The following is a 13,123-nucleotide window of genomic DNA, read 5'->3' as shown; positions in this document are numbered from 1 at the left end:
GCTTGAAATGTAACTCTTGAAATTCCTTCCACGCGTTCGTATGCACGTATGAGCGCTCCGTATTAGATGTGCCCTGGTGGCTTGTGATTCCCTGATCGAGGGGCGAGATGTGATCTCTGTGAGTTGATGTTGGGCCAGTCTGGAGGACTTGAGGACGGATCTTTGCCTATGGCTTGAGGAAGGATCATTGCCTATGGCTTGAGCACCGAGGTACTGATTGTGTGAGCAAGTGTTTTGGACTTATATGTTCGGTATTGTCACTATTAGTGGGAGTGACGGTTGGGTAACTATGTGATGAGTATGTTAGTACTGCGAGATGTATCTATATGACTTGGAAGTGACGAGGAAGGTCTGCTGGATGATAGAAGAACTATTAGGTGCTTGAATTCTATCATGATTCGAGGTATAGCCCCGAATTAGGGGCGTGTGAATGATCTTTTCATGTTTCCCAATTGAGAGTGAAGTAAATTTTATGTTGAGGTACGAGTTCAGACTCAGGAAGACTAAGTGACTGTGTAATATGTATGACGGTGGAAGGTATACAGAAATGTTATATTGAGGCAAAGTAGGTGGGTTATCTCCTGCGGAGTGTTCTGAAGTGGTGTGATCCTTATGGGTATGTTAGAAGATCTCATGTGTAAGTGAAAAGTGCGTGAGGATTTGAAATTTCGGGTCACTTGAGAGAGTGGGCTTAACTATTGTGAGAGTGAATGCAAGATTTGCTGAAGATTTAAAGTACTAGATGATCTGTGTTTTCACAAGCTTACAAAAGGATTTGAGCTTAATCTCACTATGGTATTGTGGCATCAATGGAGTATAAGTGTTATGAGTTATCGAGTGTATTTTGATCTATGGCTCCGAGCCAAGTGGGGGAGTCTGCTGTGAGTAGTTGATTGCATAGTTAGGTGCTATGTTGGTTCCAGGTTGAGGCGTGCGGGCGAATCAGTTATGGCTTGCGGAAATTGAGACCGAGGATGACTCAAGAATTTGACAAAGGTTATATTATGCTTCATAGAGTAAGAAAATCACGGGATTTCTTAAGTTGTTATTGGTAAAGAATGCTCGGTGCATAGAGCAGGAAGTTGCTTGGGTGTGTTGGGATGAGGAATTCATTCTGCGGTGTCAGAGTGCTAATGCGGCTCGGGTGGTTCTGTTTGTTTGATCAGGCTAATTGTAGTTTGAGGAGAGTGAGTGACTCTCAAGAATGGTTCTAATGTGTTTGAGGTTCTACATGGAACAATTGGGTATCTTAAAGTTGTATATGGGGTTAGAATTGTGTTTTCATTGGAAGAGGTCAAAATTTGTGATGTTTCTATATTGATTATCGGATTCTATGTATTAGTATCAGGAAAACAAAGGTAACGGATTTTGATTCGCAGGAAGTTCCTCAGAGTAAATTGCTCTGGGATGTGGTGTTTCTGGGAGTAATTGAGTGAGTATTGAGCGGCTTATGAGCCTTAGACGGTGTGGCTTTATGCTTGGGTCCCGTGTGGTACGTCTGGGTTGAGGAATTGTGATGTTATAGCTAGAGGGAATATCAAGTTGAAAATGAATCAGAAGGAAATTTAGATAGAGGGAATAGTTTGCTAGTAGACCGAATCGGTATGGTAAGGATATGATTAATTCCGTGTGTGTGTTCGAGGTAATGGGTTCTTGCAGGTATTTTTCAGCAATGCTCTTAAGTTTTGATGGCTTTCTTAGCTTGGTCGAGTTAGAAGGACTCAGTCCTGGCAGATCTGATTTGTACAAGGGAAAAAAACTCGGAAAGTTCTTGACTAGTTGAGTACGTAAATGTTTGTGGCTAGGAAAGAGGATGAAGTTCTCATGTTATCCTAAGATGGTAAGAATGGCACATGCGGTATGTTGTGGAGAATTGAGAATTGCGTGTGTAAGGTTACAGTTTAGTTCTGAGTGGAAAGTCATAAAATTCTTAGGCAGCACAGGCAATTTCAGATGATTTGAGAAATGATCTTCAGATGATTAAAGAAATGGTAATGCTAACTGAGGTGATTTGGCGAGGGTGTATGTTTTAGGAAAAGGGCAATGTGATTAAGTTGATGGCACTTCGGTAGTATTATGGCACTTTTTGGCTAGATCGATTGCTGATATTCGAGTCTGCTTGGTGGCACAGAAGAATTTTAGAGTATCTCTCGTGAAATGATTGGGTATTAAAGGTGTGGCATGTATTTGGATGTAGAAATTGGGATTGGATATGGTGATTCATGTACCGTGTGGAATTGGAGATGAAAGTTCTCACATTCAGGCTATGTTGGTTGTAGATCGTGGGTATCGGCACTGTTTAGCAACTATCAGGATTTGGAGGCCTGAGTGGATCTTTATTTGCTTGGTATGTTAGATTTTGGATGTGATATGGCGGTTTAGACTGGTTGTCTTTGTGTTGGGTTATTCTGGACTATTGCGCTATGGGCTATGCCGGAAATGTCACGGGTTGAATGGCGAGGTGCGTTGGATTATGTCCTGGTAGAGTTGTTTTACATTTTGAAGGCTCAACGGACAGCTGGGAAGGGTTTGTCTTTCTTACTCGGGCTCTTGTGATGAGTGTTAGTGCTGAGGCTCCTCATATTGATTCAGTTCCGGTGGTGAGGGACTTTTCAGATGTGTTTCTTGTGGCCGGGCATGTCACCTGGCAGGGTTGTCGATTTCTGTATTAATTTGGTGTCGGGCACCATATCGTATGGCACTGGCAGAGTTAAGGAGATAAAGGAACAGCTTCAGGTTTTCCCCTTGATAAAGAGTTCGTTGGTTGGCTCTGAATTGCATTGTTGAGGGATGTGTCGATTTGACTATTATTGAGTCTACTGGTGATCTAGGGAGATCTATGAGTTGCCTTTTGGTGTTGCGAGGCGTTACGATTTGTTGGTTATGGGAACATATGGTGCGATTCTATTGGGGTTCATAGTCGAAGTCGAGCAGGAAGAGTAATTAGGTGTTGCTCGGTGAATGGCGTATCGGTTATGCCCTATCGGGTTTGCGTGGTATATGTTACTTGTTTCACCGTGGGTGTAATGAATTGCATTGGTTCCAGACATCAAATTGTGCGTGGTTGTCGATTTCAAGCATAGTGGCTTGAGGTGGTTCATGTGGAGCAGTGTTTGGATAGAGTCGTGCATTGCAACGAAGATTATGTGGAGATATGATTTTTCGGGTTAGATTCGTGTGTTCTATTTCTATGATGTGAGACGGGTCCTCAGCCTTGCGTTGTGGTGGTTCTGCTGAGCTTGAGGTGCAGCTCTTTCATTTGAGTCATTTTCATGATTTGAGTTTGTTCAGACTGTTGCCTATTGGTGCGTGTATTGCACAAGTTATAGCTTAAGCCTGTATTGATGTGTCATGTCGCCAGAGTAGTGTGTTGGATTAGAGGAGATCGTTGGGATCATTAAGGAATACGAACGGATTCGATTTCAGCATATTGGGAGGATAATGTCGAGGTTCGGCTCGAAAATTTGCTATGGTAATTATCAAAGGAGAAGCGGCTACATGGGTAGTTGATCTCATAAATGGTTATGGTTTATTGCATGTTTCCTTTATCGTTGGAAGTATATGACAGTGTTGGAATGAGACTTTAGTTGATAAGAGATTTTCTACCAGTATTCGATTTTATGGGCAGCTGCTATGAATAGAACTTATCGCTACGAGTGTTTGAGTTATGTGGTATATCATGTGATTGCACCTGAGATAGTAGATATGGTTTGTTACGGCTTGTTTGGAGTTATTCAAAGTATAAATGTGGGATTTTGATAGCATTGATGGTTTTAGAAGTGGAAATGTGGTTCTATGGTTTATGAACTAGGATGGATTGTGAAATTTTAGTTATATTGTGTTATCGAACCTATGTGAGATAGGGTGATGTGGGATTACCCCCGGGTATATGCATGGTAAAGTTATTCAGTTATTGGTTGGCTTCTAGGACAACTCTGGGTACGTTCGAGGACAAACGCGTGTTTAAGTACGGGAGGCTGTAACGACTCGACCGGTCGTTTTGAGCTTTTGCACTTGGATCGCCAGTTCTTGGGCATGACTTGCCCCGTATGATGTATTATGACTAATGTAAATCGTTAATATTGGTTTTCACGGAAATCGGTATGAATTTGAAAGAACAGTCTTAGTTGAAAGCTTTGAATTTGAAAGGTTTGACCAAAAGTTGACTTATTTGTATATGAGCTCGGATTGGAATTTTTATGATTTAGTTAGCTTTGTTGGATGATTTATGACTTAGGAGCGCGATCGGAATCAGTTTTGGAGGTCCGGTGTAGAATTAGGCTTGAATTGGCGAAGTTAGTATTTTGGCGAATTCCGGTTGATAGGTGTGATTTCGATCCAAGAGTCGGAATGGAATTCCGAGAGTTGTTGTAGCTTCGTTATGTCATTTTTGATGTGTGTGAAAAATTTCACGTCATTCGGATGTGGTTTGGTTGGGTTTTTTATCGAAAGCGTATTTCAGAAGTTTTTAGAAAACTTAGGTTTGAATTCGATGTGAATTGATGGATTTGGTGTTGTTTGAGGTGTTTTGATGATTGGAACAAGTTTGAATGAGGTTTTAGGATGTGTTGGTACCCTTGGATGGGGTCCTGGAGGCCTCGGGTGAGTTTCAGGTGGTCAATCGGATACTTTTGAAGTTAAAAGTTGCAGAAATTGTGTTCAGCAGTTGTAGAGAAATTATGCCTTCACGATCGCGAGGGGAATATTGCGATCGCGTAGAAGGAATTTGGGTTAGCTAGAGTTAAGCCTTTGCGTTCATGTTTGAGGTCTCGCGTTCGCGGAAGGCTGGGATTGTGTGCTTCGCATTCGCGAGGGTCTAGGCCGCGTTCGCGAAGGGTTCATGAGGTTGTTCATCGCGTTCACGATGTTGTGTTCGCGATCGTGTATAAGGAATTGGGTCCCAGGGGAGATTGCCCATCGCGTTCGCGTAAGAGTCTATGCGTTCGCGGAGGTAGAGGAGGAAAGGCATCGCATTCGCGACCCGCATGTCGTGTTCGCATAGAGTAAAAATTGGTCAACGCAATTTTGTGCTACGCGTTCGCGAGTGGTTGACCACGTTCGCAAAGAAGGAAAGTCAGTCCTGGGCAGAATGTTTTTAAGTCATCTTGTCTGCGATTTTGGGTCTACTTTCACCCATGGTTGCTCGTTTTTGGAGATTGTTTAAGGAAATTAAAGAGGGATTCAAGAGGAATCGACTTGAGGATAGAATCTTGGTCTTAAAACTCGATTATATTGTGAAATCCACCTAGAAATTCATGGAAAACTAAGGCTAAAATTGAAGAACTAGGGCTATAGAAAATTGGACTTTGATTTGCGATTTGGAGGACCATTTGGGGTCGGATTTGAGAACTTTTAGTATGTATAAACTCGTGGGGTGATAAGGAATCTAATGATGTGAAAGTTTTTGAGTTTCGAGAAGTGGGCCCGGGGCTCGGGTTTTGCTAATTTCGAGATTTTTAATATTTTTCGATTATTTTCGCTTGGGCTTTGTTCCCTTAGCATATAGTGACGTATTCGTTCTGATTTTGGATAGATTTGATGCACGTGGAGGCCAATTCGAGGGGCAAAGGTAACTTTATTAAAATGATTCGAGGGTAAAAGGTAACGTTATACCCCCGGGAGGGAGTGTATAAGGGAGTTTTTCCAATTAAAGAACAATCGAAACGGGATCATATTATGAAAAGATTCAGAGTAGCCACTTGGGAGATTTATGGTGTCCCAAGTCACCAGTTCAAAATCCCGAATCGAGGAAAGGTTGACTCTGTAATACAATCTGCGAACCAGAAATCCGGGTAAGGAATTATGTTAACCCGGGAGAAGGTGTTAGGCATTTCCGAGTTCCGTGGTTCTAGCACGGTCGCTCAACTGTTATAATTGGCCTATTATCTGATTTTAGTACATGTTTAGCCTATGATACAATTTTAACTAATTGACCGCTTTTAATCAATTTTAAGAAGATTGCAACGTTACTAAAACACATCTTGAACCACGTCACATAAATTCACCCGTGGTCTTTGACATATTTTAATATTGTTGGGATTTGGATTTGGGTCACATAAATGCGCACCCGAATTTAGGAAGGTAACTTTATTAAAATGGCGCGCCTAGGGCAACTACGCGTTAGCAACTTTGCCGGGGCCATACAAATTAGCTAAATGGCACGCCTCAAATTCTAAGGACTTTAAAAGATACAATTAAGCGAGGGCCACGCATTTCAAGAGTTTTGTTTGGCGTAGCACACCTCAAATCCAATTTTAAAAGGGAATTCAAATTACATTTGGAGGGTCATAGACTATTCATGTTACATAATATGGCTTGCCTTGATTATTAAAGGGCTTGGCTAACTGATTAAAAGGCATAGGAAATTAGAGAATCAAATCCACGAAACCGGGTTAAACCAAATTGTAATGATGAGGGCTTGGGCCAGTTAAGCAAAACGCATGATGCAAGGTTTATCGTTTTATACCTCCGACTGCATTTTAAGATTTTGGGCCTAAATTGAGCCCAAACTCTTAACGTGAGATGAATGTCCAAAGATACACCTCCAAACAAACTGAGCAAGCCATAACTGGCATCAAATGGGCCAGCCTCAGATCTGGCTCGAAAAGCAAGCCCATGTATCAACAACAGGTCATTTCTTTGCAAGAGACCTCACCTCCCAAAGCTCAATGAACTCAGAACCATTTTTTTTAAAAAAAGACTAACGGTCATAGACTCATTATCGAATTTAGGCTAATGCGAACAACCATAATTAACAAGTGAAACATGTATTGACAAATTTCAACCCCATCCAATAGCTAATATACCCCATTTGATTAGCTATTTCAGAATGTTATTTAAGCACAACACATATGTCATATCCTCTTAAATGAATCATACAACAAGATACAATTAATGGCTCATTTAACACATACTATGTATGGTCCAAAGTATTCTGAATCACCTACGCTTTAACAGAACCATATTCAATCCTAAAGTGAACATACAGCATGTAGGAAGAACATGAATCATAAGACATTCAAAAAGGAAATGAGAATAGGCTATGGACCATTAGACTACTATTAAAATTTCAGGATTCTGTTTCCATTTCAAATCGTCAGTTTGAGTATCACATTGTATGAGTCTCAAGAACATGCACCTAGAATTTGAAAGGGAAAAAGAGGTGAGGGAACAGTAGGCAACAACAGAACCAGAACTTCAGCAGCAGGAAATATCCAGTAAAACCAATTTCAAACCAGAAACAGGATATGCAACAGTCTAAAAAATAGTTCAATCGAACAATCACCCAGCAAACATCAAACCAAACCTTTACAAACCCAGATTCAATCCATTTCCACCCCAGATGAATCAGAAATTGTTTTAGAAATTGAAAACTTCAAAAATCACAGGAGAAGTTCAATGAAACAGTGATTTCATTGAAATTTTAAGATGTTTTTTTTTCTGGATTTGTTATCTCTGAATTCCTGACTTGAGTGTCAAGTCAGGATGCCTTTATAGGCAGGCCATTAAGGTAGCTTAAAGAAAATCAAGTTTGCACTTGGCCCCTTCTGAAGTTTTCATTTTAGCCTAGGTGCCCTTAGTTTTGTTTTCAGAATTCAAAATAGCTTCCCACCCCAGCTTCCTAGAAGCTTCCCTATTCAGTTACCATGAGATTCCCTAGGCCAATTTCCTAGAATACCCCCCATGACCCTGAATATTATCCCTCCAACCAAATACGGGTCAAGTTGACCCTGGGTTGAGTTAATTCAAAGCCCAATCCAACCCAACGAGCCTGAAGCCTAAAGGTACAAACCCCAGGCCCAAATCAAAACCAAATTATCTAAGGCGAAAAAGAACAGAAGCAATTCAAACAAAATCCAAACCCAAATGATGAACTAAAATTAACAAATCGGAACTAACCTAATTAACAGATTAATTGTACTGATTAAAGAAAAAGGTTTTCTTAAAACTAACATGCATCACAAAAACTACCCTTCAGGAACTAAACAAATGGAAAGGAGTTCAGAAGAAGAGACTGAAGTAGAACAAGAAAAACAAACGGAGTAAAACTTGAGAACAAATAACAAAAGAAAAATGGAAATACCTAAACGTGCCTCGGACCGTAAAAGGTGGTGATGGATCTTTGAACCTTCAGATTCTTGGCTCAATCTGAGACTAACCATGTGTTTTTTTATCAAAACACACGGATACCATCAGAATGAACCTAAAACTTTGAGGAAACCCCGAATTAGAAAATTTCGAATTTTTAGGGTCAAGCTCTAATTCAAGATTCGAGAAGCTTGGGCAACATTCGAGGGGAATTGACCCAGGATTTGGGAAGAGGGGGTCAGGGTGGTTCTGTGGTGTGATTTTGAGGCGGTTTGGGCCGACTCCGCCGGGCTGAGACGGTGGGGAAATAGGGGTGCCGTATTAGGGTTACACCTGACCTCTGAAGCGGAAGGGTGAGAGAGACGATGAGGGGGGTAGGCTTGTTTAGTACAGTTATATACAGGGGGAATCAGTTCCGATCCGTTGGATTAGGAACTATCAACAGCTCAGATCAAGCCTAACGAAACGATGTTCTTTGGCTTTAGGGTGGGGCGGACCAGGTTAGGGGACGGGTATTGGGCTGGGTTGAGGGGTGTTTAACACTTGGGCCTGGGACAAACTCAATTGTCACAGCCCAAAAATCGGTTTTTCCTTTTATTTCAATTCTTTTTCTTTTTCAATTTCAAATCCTTTCTTAAAAATAAAATCCTAAATTAATTTTTTAAACTAAATTAACCTACCCAATTAAATTAATCACTCATCATAGTTTTTGTAATAATCAATTAAATCCTAAATTTAAAGAAAACCATAAAATTCAAAATTAAAGAGTAAAAATGCAAAAATGAACTACTTTTTTTTTGTGATTTTCATATTTTATAAAACAAACTAATTTACTAATTAATCTAAACAATGTAAAATTAAACCCTAAATACAATACGTGATATTTTGTATTTTTCAATAATTAAACAAAAATGAAAATGCACAGACAAATGCAAACAATTATCAGAAAATGCCACAAAATTCATAAAAATTGCAAATAATGAAAAGAAATTATTTTGTTTTGAATTTATGGAAGTAATTCATGTAGGGTAAAAATCACGTGCTCACAGATGCCCCTCTTTGCTCGAAAACACGAAGAATTTTCGTGCAAAGATAAAGTGAGCGGATACGAGCGATTTTTGCTTGTTTGAATACTCTGTGGGAAGCGCTTTTGAAAGAGTTGATTGCACCCTACTTCTAAGGTTGCCTACATATCTTTGGCTGAAAAGGGATCAGGTCAGTGTAGTTCAGGAAGTTTTGGTAGCTGGGACTACCATGAAACTGTGGTTTTACTGTTGCTGCTACTACTTACTGGATCCCCTTATTACACCATGATAAAATAAAACGAAGCTAGACTAGACTATGATCTATGCATTACAAAATCCTATTTATCTTCAAACTTGCTCTTGCGGTTCATGTTGCCTTGTTGACTTGTATTCTCCCGGTGGAATCCTTTTGTTGCCTCCTTGAATTGTAATCTGAGATGTTTTCCATTTCTCCAGGTGGATGCCTGACTGCCAACTACACTTTGAGATGTTTTTTTCTTTTCTCCAAGTGGACACTTGACTGCTGAACTTGAATGTACTCCCTATTCTCCAGGCGGGCTCCTGATTGCTGAACTTGAAATGTATTCCCTGCTCTCCAGGTGGGCGCCTGATTTCATGAACTTGAATTGTATTCCCTTGCTCTCCAGGTGGGCGCCTGACTTCAACAAAATAGACAAAACAAAGAAACTTTTTCTGCCCCAGTTTGGGTATCTGGACACATATGTAAGTGTAAAACGAACCACATTACCAAATATCAATAAGAACTTGAAAGCTAAAACTTGAGTTATACTCCCTTGTTCTCCAGGTGGGCTCCTGGTTGCTGACTTGAAATGTATTCTCTGCTCTCCAGGCGGGCTCCTGACTGCTGACTTGAAATGTATTCTCTGCTCTCCAGGCGGGCTCCTAACTGCTGGCTTGAAATGTATTCCCTGCTTTCCAGGCGGGCTCCTGACTGCTGACTTGAAATGTATTCTCTGCTCTCCAGGCGGGCTCCTGACTTCAACAAAATAGACAAAAACAAAGAAAAAATTTTCTGCCCCAGTTTGGTGGTTGGGCACAGATGTGAGTGTAAAACTAAATCATATTACCAAGTATTACTAAGAATTTGAAAGCTAGGTCCCATTATCCAGGGGGTCTTGACAACTCTTAATTAAATGACAATTTTAAATCTAAGTTATATTTTCTAAAGGTGTGACTTCTGCTAAATCTTGTTATCTAAGAGGGTCTTTAAACTATTCCCATTATCCATGAGGGTCCTGAAAATCAAAGGTCAAATTTTATCTTAAGAGTGACAACTTTTATGGCTGAATTATACTACCCTACAGCAGAATTTATGCTAAATGTTGTTATCTAATCAAAATCTTAAAGCTAAGTCCCATTATTCGGGAGGGTCCTGATAACTCCTCATTGAATCTTATCTCGAACATGAAAACTTCTAAACCAGCTTATATTCCTTCGGGATACATTTATACTAGATTACGCTATTTCTGAACTAGGTCCCATTTTCCAGGAGGGTCCTGAAAAATCAAAAATCAAACCTGTTTGGTGACCGTCTTTCTCCATGGAGGATTTCTCCGAAACAACCGAAATTTCATGTCCCTGTTTAATCAAATAAAAATTCGTCAGTTTAAAATGTGGTGGTTAGTTGATGGCATTCTTTGCTGAAGGTCTCTCCGCTGCATTGTTTTGTTTTGACTAGCTTCCCCGAACTGGCCCTGAACCGCTTGGATTTATGACTGACTTTCAAAACCCTATGACCCTGAATGACCCAAGGGTTCTTTACCTGAATCGTTGTTTCACACCACTGACCCCTTAAACGGAACCTCTGCATCTCCCATGAAATTACCAAATCATTTTGCCGATGAAACTCTTGTTGGCACTTTATCCCACTTTACATCATGCTATCTTTGGTGTGCTCTGGTCGCACTGTGCTTTACAATCTTGAAGCTGGTAGTGAGCTTTGAAATTCCTTCTTATTTGCTTAAACAGAACTGACATTGCGAACATCTTAGAGAAATAAACCCAAAAGAAATGAAATGCAATGACCTTCAGAGTTAAGTATAAGGAAATCCAAAACTGGAAGACTATCTGAAGAGAGAAAAAAAAAGAGACTTATCTGAGTGGAACAATTGTCGCCAATGATCATGACATGCAATTTGGATTAATCGGCCCAATTTGTCCAACCAATCAACTTACAGTTGCCATACTTTGTTGCTTCAGAATTTCCATAACCTAATTTCTTCACCCAAATCCTGACCTTGTTCATCATGCGGTGCCTTGAAAGGTTTTTACCAGCAGACCTCTCTCATTCGTTCATCTCCCAACTCACTTTCGCCTTACGGTGCCCGTGAGGATTTTCACCAATAAGACTCTCTCATTTTTTGATTTCTCTCAGCTCTCGTCGCCTTATGGTGCCCGTGAGGGTTTTCACCAATAAGACTCTCTCATTTTTTATTTCTCTTCCTATTTGGGCCAGAGTGTTGCCCTTGATATGAATCACCTCTACCTGCTTGACTTGGCATTTCTCGAAGACTGATCGGAAGGTCTTTCTTTGGACCGTAATGTGGTTTTTGGATGGGTTTAGAAATAAAGGGTGTAAAAAGCTCAAAACAATTCGAATGGGTTCAAAATTACAACTTTCGGAATCAAATTTCTGATAACAACCGCAACAACTGCCCCAGTTTCTTGTTTGGGGACTTTTGGATTTTTACTTTGATGGCACCGAACTGTGAGGCTGCCTACGTATCCATAAAAGGAATCAGGTCGAACGTAGTTCATGACATAGGAATTGCTCTGTTGTTGTGATTTTTCTCTTTCTCTTTCTTTGCTTTCTTTTTTGTTGTTTTTCTTCTTCTTTTTTATTTTCATTATTTTCTTTCTTTTCCATTCTTTTCTTTCTCTCTTCATTCTTTTCTTTCCATTTTTCTCTCTTTCCTTTACTTATCTTTTACGCTTGTGTTTCCGATATTTGTTACTGATTCCGAAAGAGGGGTATAAAAGAAAATAAATAAGGCTCAAAGGGGATGACAAGGTATGAACTGTTTAGATAGCAGAACAAATGCCTTCGTCATTTCAATATTCAAAACACGCCAAATACAAACAAGTACAATCAAACAAAGAAAATCATACATAGTATCTCTTGACTGCATCAGAGTTGATAGCCATTTCTACACATTTGCCTTCTACTTTTGTCTAATACAATACACCATTGGACAACACTCTAGTTACAACGAACGGCCATTGCTAGTTTGGGGAAAATTTTCCTTTTGCTTCAACCTGATGAGGAAGAATGCGCTTCAATACTAACTGACCCACTTCAAACTTCCGTGGACGCACCTTCTTATTGTATGCTCTTTCCATTCTTCATTGATACAATTGGCCATGACACACTACTACCAATCTTTTCTCGTTGATCAAACTCAATTGTTCCAAACGGGTTTTAACCCCCTCATCATCATCAATTTCAGCCTCCGCGACAATTCGAAGGGATGGAATTTCCACTTCTACGGGTATTACTGCTTCGGTGCCATACACCAACAAATAAGGAGTCGCCCCTACTAAAGTTCGGACAGTAGTGCAATAAACCAGCAACGCAAATGGCAACTTTTCATGCCACTGCTTAGAACCCTCCACCATTTTTTGAAGTATCTTCTTTATATTCTTGTTAGCCATCTCAACTGCTCTGTTTGCCTTAGGGCAGTACGGGGTAGAATTGCGATGTGTAATCCTGAACTGCTGACATGCCTCTTTCATCAGATGACTGTTGAGATTAGCCCCATTGTCTGTAATGATCACATTTGGTATCCCAAACTAGCAAATGATATTTGAGTGCACAAAATCAACCACCGCCTTCTTGGTTACAGACTTGAATGTTTTAGCCTCTACCCACTTGGTGAAATAATCAATGGCCACCAGAATAAACCTATGCCCGTTGGACGCTGCTGGCTCAATTGGTCAAATGACATCCATTCCCCAAGCAACAAAGGGCCATGGTGCAGACATCGTGTGTA

Source organism: Nicotiana sylvestris, chromosome 4, assembly GCF_000393655.2.
Source record: "Nicotiana sylvestris chromosome 4, ASM39365v2, whole genome shotgun sequence".
NCBI lineage: Eukaryota > Viridiplantae > Streptophyta > Magnoliopsida > Solanales > Solanaceae > Nicotiana > Nicotiana sylvestris.
Note: the sequence above shows the minus strand (reverse complement) of the source record.